A 5,897-nucleotide genomic window follows, 5' to 3' on the forward strand; every position below is an offset into this window, starting at 1 on the left:
GATTAGTAGTTATGGATGAATAATTAAGACAGAGGTAGCCAATAAGAAGCCCAAGCCACTGGCCAGCAGAATTATAACTAGTACAGTGTTCATTTGGGGGCAAGGTGGTTTCAGAACCAGGTGGGAAATCCCGTAACAGATACCTTTCTTAAACCTTCACTCCACTGATATTAAACAAGGACCTAGATATCAAAATGAGAAAAAAAATGACTTTCCTCAGCTGCCACCAAGGTGTTCAGTCTCTCTGAAGAAGTTAAGGCTGCACTGGGGCAAGGCGCTCACTTCATCCTGCAGCTAGCACCTCACTGTCAGTCCAATCAGCATGCTGACCTCTGTCTCCAAGCTTGCATGCATCTAGTCCACCCTCATCATACACTGAAGATAAGATCAACACCCTTGTTAAAGCAGCTGGTGTCAACATTGAACCTTTCTGGCCTGGCTTGTTTGCAAAGGCCCTGGCCAATGTAAACACTGGGAGCCTCATCTGCAATGTAAGGGGGGCTTGTGGCCCCTACTTTAGCTGCTGGGGCTGCTCCAGAAGCAGCCCTCACCCCTCCACTGTCACCCCAGCTGAGGATAAAGTGGACTGGACACAAAGGAAGGGGAATCTGAAGAGTCTGATGTTGACACGAGTTTTGGTCTTTTTGACTAAACCTCTTTCGTTAGCATGTCCAGTAAAAAAAAGCAGAACCTATATTTAAAAGAAAGGAAAGGAAGGAGAGAAGAAGGGAGAGAGGGGAGGAAGGGAAATAGGAAGGAAGGAAGGAAGGAAGGAAGGAAGGAAGGAAAGAGGAGGATTCCATTTCTGCTTCCTGGTATGCCTGATAAGGGCAGAAAAGCTTCTCTTTCACTAGGTAACAGATAGTTTGAAACCTTGCATAGATGAACACTATTGTTATGATTATCTTTAGTACACTGATACAAAGTAAGATGTTTAAAAGTTTCATAAAATAGTGTTCAACATCCTTAGCCATCAGAGAAATGCAAATCAAAACAACTCTGAGATACCACCTTACTCCTGTCAGAATGGCTAAAATCAAAAACACCAATGACAGTTTATGCTGGAGAGGATGTGGAGAAAGGGGAACACTTCTCCATTGCTGGTGGGAGTGCCAACTTGTACAACTACTTTGGAAATCAGTATGGCAACTCCTCAAGAAAATGGGAATCAGTCTACCACAAGATCCAGCAATTCCACTCCTAACCCAAAAGAAGCACATTCATACAACAAGTACAACTGTTCAACCATGTTCATAGCATCACTATTTGTAATAGCCAGAAACTGGAAGCAGCCTAGATGCCCCTCAACCAAAGAATGGATGGAGAAAATGTGGTACATTTATACAATGGAATACTACTAAACGGAAAAAAAATGGAATCTTGAAATTTGCAGGAAAATGGAAGGAACTCGAAGAAACCATTCTGAGCGAAGTAACCCAATCACAAAAAGACAAGCATGATATGTACTCACTCATATGTGGATTTTAAACATAGAGTAAGGGATTACCAGCCTACAATCCACACTGCCAGAGAAACTAGTAAACAAGGAGGACCCTAAAAGAGACAAACTTTGTCCCCTGGAGAAGGGGAAAGGGTCAGGATCCCCTGAGCAAATTGAGAGCATGAGAAGAGGGCGGAGGAAGCTATGAGAATGAGAAGGGAAGAAGAGGAAAGATGTAGAGGTCATGAGGGAGCAGAAAGGTTGAGTCAGGTATAGATTAGAAGAAAGTATATGTGATAGGTAGGGTTTTAGTTGGGGGGGTTGTAGGGGAGGAGGGGAGGGAGAAGGGAACTGGGATTGTCATGTAATTCAATCATGTTTGTAACTCAAAGAAAAAAAGAAAATAAAAATAACTAAATCTTAAAACAACAACAAAAAAAAGTTTCATAAAATAAGCTTCAGAGAGGCAAGCACACAAACAGGTGAAAAGTGTTAGGAGCATAGGATGCACAGGGAGGCAGATGAACCTCACCTGGGAGCCTTATCAAAATGAAAACAGCCTGCAAAGATAATGAAAATTGGAAGATTCTAACGATCAGGAATTATATTAGGAAGCAAAACACATTAGCAGAAGCACGGGATATTTTTAACAGATTTTAATTCTTTCCCCAGTCTTTGTTGTTATTTGCCAGCATGTTTTATGATGGTTGAAAACCTCCATTTGTTTTCTCATTAGCTTCATTCTTTTCCACTGGCAGACATCAATTCTCTTTTCGTGGACTTCAGAAATATATAGAACTAAAATGAATACGGGGGTTATATTCCCCTTATGATACTTACACAAACATTAGCATAGTAATAAAGCCAAATGCCTTAGAGTGCAATGTATATTGTCTGAAGAGGTAATTATCAAAAGAGACATTCTGGGACAGGGACATTCTAAGAATTTCCCTCATTATTGTTGAATGAACATTTCTATTAAAAAAAATAACAACAATGGCAAAACTAGGTAGAAGATAATAGCAAACAAGTAAACTTCGGTGACCTTTCTGCAAGAGATCAATACAATAGAAATCACTAATGACTGAGCCTCAGGGATGGCAAGATTGCTCAGTGGTTGAGAGTACATACATACTGTTCTTGCAGCACACCTGAGTTTGGTTTGTAACATCTACATCTTCTTTTTAAAAATCTTTTAAAACAAAAGACAGACTGACTGACTAGTCTAGGCCTCTATGTCTAGGCCTCAAGGATACAAATAATTTAGCAGAAGCATGCCACAGCTCCTGAACCTGACTAGGGCAACGTGGAGTCTGGAACATGACCTCCCTGACATAGCCATGCCCGTGTCAACAATGCACACTCACTCAAGACTTCATCCGCTCTCCACAATGATAAGTGAGGATGAAATAAGGGAGCCAGTTAATATGCATAAACTACTTAGCTTTAAAAAACACCCAAGGACGGGGTATGGTGGTGCATGTCTGTAGTCCTGGTACTTGAGAGGCAAAGGCAGGAGGATCTGTATAGGTGTGAGGCCATCCTAATCTATAGATTGAGTACCAGAACACCCAGAACTACATAGAGAGACCCTGTTTAAAAAAACCCCACAGGCATACAATTGACAACTGAACCGAAACTGTGATTATCCCCTCATGGCAAAGATGGGTCAAAAAAGGAGTCCAGAGCTTCTAACATGGACTGGAACTCTACGGGTTGTGAACTTGTGAAGGAAATCCAGAAGCTCATTTTATGAAGGGACATGGAGAGGAGTGTGAGAGTGGGAAGGCCCTCCACCTGCCACATATGTGGACACTAAGCAGCCTGCTTCCAGAGAACGGAGGTTCCGAGTAAAGATTTAGTGGATGATGTTGGAGAGGATTTTATCAGGAAAAGGACCTCTCTCCTCATGTGGGAAAAAGAGTCATTATGATTTTGAGACTAGAAAAGACACAAGTAAAGAAAAATGTTTAAGTAAAGAAACATAAATGAATATGTAAGATGAAATCAAGAGGCAAGACCCACACTTGCAAGACCCACAAACCCATTAGCAAAGTGCTCAATAGTCACATAAGATGATCCCCATCGAGGCCCCTGCACTCCTGGGAGCCTCCGGTGGTGGACTAGCGTTTTGCCCTGGTGTGGGGGGGGGACTTCGAGAGCCCATCCCACTTGAAGGGATGCACTCTGTCTCTGAACACATAGGGAGGGACCTAGGCCCAGCACAGGAAGATTTGGTGGACTTGGTGGAGCCCCGGTTGGGGGCCCTACCCTGCCTGGGGAGTGGTGGGTGGATGGGGTGGGGGGTAGGTTGGAGGTGGGGGAGAAGGAATGGGGGTGAGGGGAGGGAGAGGGAGAGGGGAATTACATGTGAAACAAGCCTGTTCCCTAACTTGAATTAATAATAATAATAATAATAATAATAATAATAGAGAAAAAAAGATGATCCCCATCAAACAGAAATGCATTATAAACAGCCCTGTGATTTAGCATGACAGGTCATAGAATTCTACCAATGCCATGTGACACTTGCCGCACTCCACTTCTCACTTCCCTCAGTTTCTTCAAATCATATATATATATATATATATAATATATATATATATATATGTGTGTGTGTGTGTGTGTGTGTGTGTGTGTGTGTGTGTGTGTGTATTCATTTATTTTACATACCAACCACAGTTTCCCCTCCCTCCTCTCCTCCCATCCCCTCCCCCACCTCCCATCTACTCCCCCATTCGCTCTTCCTCCATCTCTGTTCAGAAAGGAACAGGCCTCCCATGTTATATCTCCTATTTCCATCACTCTGTATCAGTGTGGGGCCTCATACTCTGGCTACTGCCTGTGTTAAGGAGTCATAGTCATGATGGCTTCCTACTCTCAATCTGGACCTTACCCTAGGAGTCACTCCTGACCTTTCTCATCAACCCATCTTTTCTCAATTCTAGGAAATCCATCTACCTCCATAACTCTGGATTCCTGCTAACCTGAAAGGATGGAGGAGAAAAGAGGAAATGCAAGTGATCTGATAAAGCTTCCTGGACTGATTCAAGCAAATTTGGCCCTAAGAAATATGTCCAAAAGAGGACGCAGGTATGGATATAAACACTGGGGAGAGAGGTGAGGAATGTCTCATTGAAGCATTTAACCAAAAACTCTCATGAAGAAACAGCAGAGTCCTGAGGACCAAGTCCACATGCAGAGTTAAAAGAAAAGGTCAAGCAAGGGCAGAAGACGGTGGGATTAGTCCTGTGTCTTTGTTAGAGCTACTATTGCTGTAATGAAATACCATGACCAAAAGCAACTTGGGGAGGAAAGGGTTAGGGTTAATTTCATTTAAGCATATCACAAGTTGGAGGAAGTCAAGACAGAAACTCAAACAGGGCAGGAACCTAGAGGCAGGAGCTGAAGCAAAGATCATGGAGGGGTGTGTAGGGGAAGTTGTAACCATGCCTACTTAGGGGCTAGCTACAGGTGTGCCTGACCACACTTGCGATACTTGCATGGGACTGCGTTTTCTCTTTCTGTTTCTCTTTGGTACTTGCTGGACAGACTGCTGCTACGCCGGCTGGCTAGGTCACTCTGTAAGTAAGGCTTTTCCCTATTAAGTACCCTTATATTTCTACTTGACTCCGTATTGGTAATTTCCCACTATATCTGGTGTCAGAAGTGGGATATGAACCCACTGCTTATTGGCTTGTTACCCATGGCTTGCTCGGCCTTTTTGTTTGTTTGTTTGTTTGTTTTTCGAGACAGGGTTTCTCTGTGTAGCTTTGGAGCCTATCCTGGCTGGCCTGGAACTCACAGAGATCCACCTGCCTCTGCCTCCCAAGTGCTGGGATTAAAGGCATGTGCCACCTTCTTTCTTATAAAACCCAGGATCACCAGCCCAGGGATAGTATTAACTAAGCATTAACTAAGAAAATGCCCTACAGGCTTGCCTACAGCCTGATTTTAAGCAGGCAATTTCTCAATTGAGGTTCCTGCCTCTGAGAAGACTCCAGCTGTTGAAATGAAAGTAGTCAACACAGTCACAAAAACTTGGAAAAGGAATCAGCACCAAGAAGCATTTCCAACAGCAAATGATCCACTGGGATGAGGAAAGACAAAATCCTCTTTTCCTGCTGAGGTTTGATTTCTCAAAACATGTACTAGTGTAACAGTATTTAACATAGTAGTAGAATCTTAATTATAATAAAGCTCCAATATTATATAAGTTTAAAATGTTGCCAATGACAGGCACAGCTTTAATCTCAGCAATCCAGGAGGCAGAGGCAGGCAGAACTATGTGAGTTCAAGGCCAGCTTGGTCTACCTAACAAATTCCAGGCTAGCCGGAACTGCATAGTGAGATTTCCCCCCTTACCACCACCAAAAAAAAAAAAAAAAGATAAAGGAGAAAAGGAGTGTAAGCCTCTCCTGGAGATGTGGAGCTCCCACCCCTCATCAGAGAACCT

The 5,897-nt window shown here is 43.1% G+C and overlaps 1 pseudogene; it reads left to right on the forward strand.

Moving 5' to 3' along the window:
• Positions 1-322: 322 nt before the first annotated feature.
• Positions 323-652, forward strand: LOC100757637 (annotated as a pseudogene).
• The last annotated feature ends 5,245 nt before the right edge of the window (positions 653-5,897 follow it).

This window comes from Cricetulus griseus (assembly GCF_003668045.3).
Source record: "Cricetulus griseus strain 17A/GY chromosome 1 unlocalized genomic scaffold, alternate assembly CriGri-PICRH-1.0 chr1_1, whole genome shotgun sequence".
NCBI lineage: Eukaryota > Metazoa > Chordata > Mammalia > Rodentia > Cricetidae > Cricetulus > Cricetulus griseus.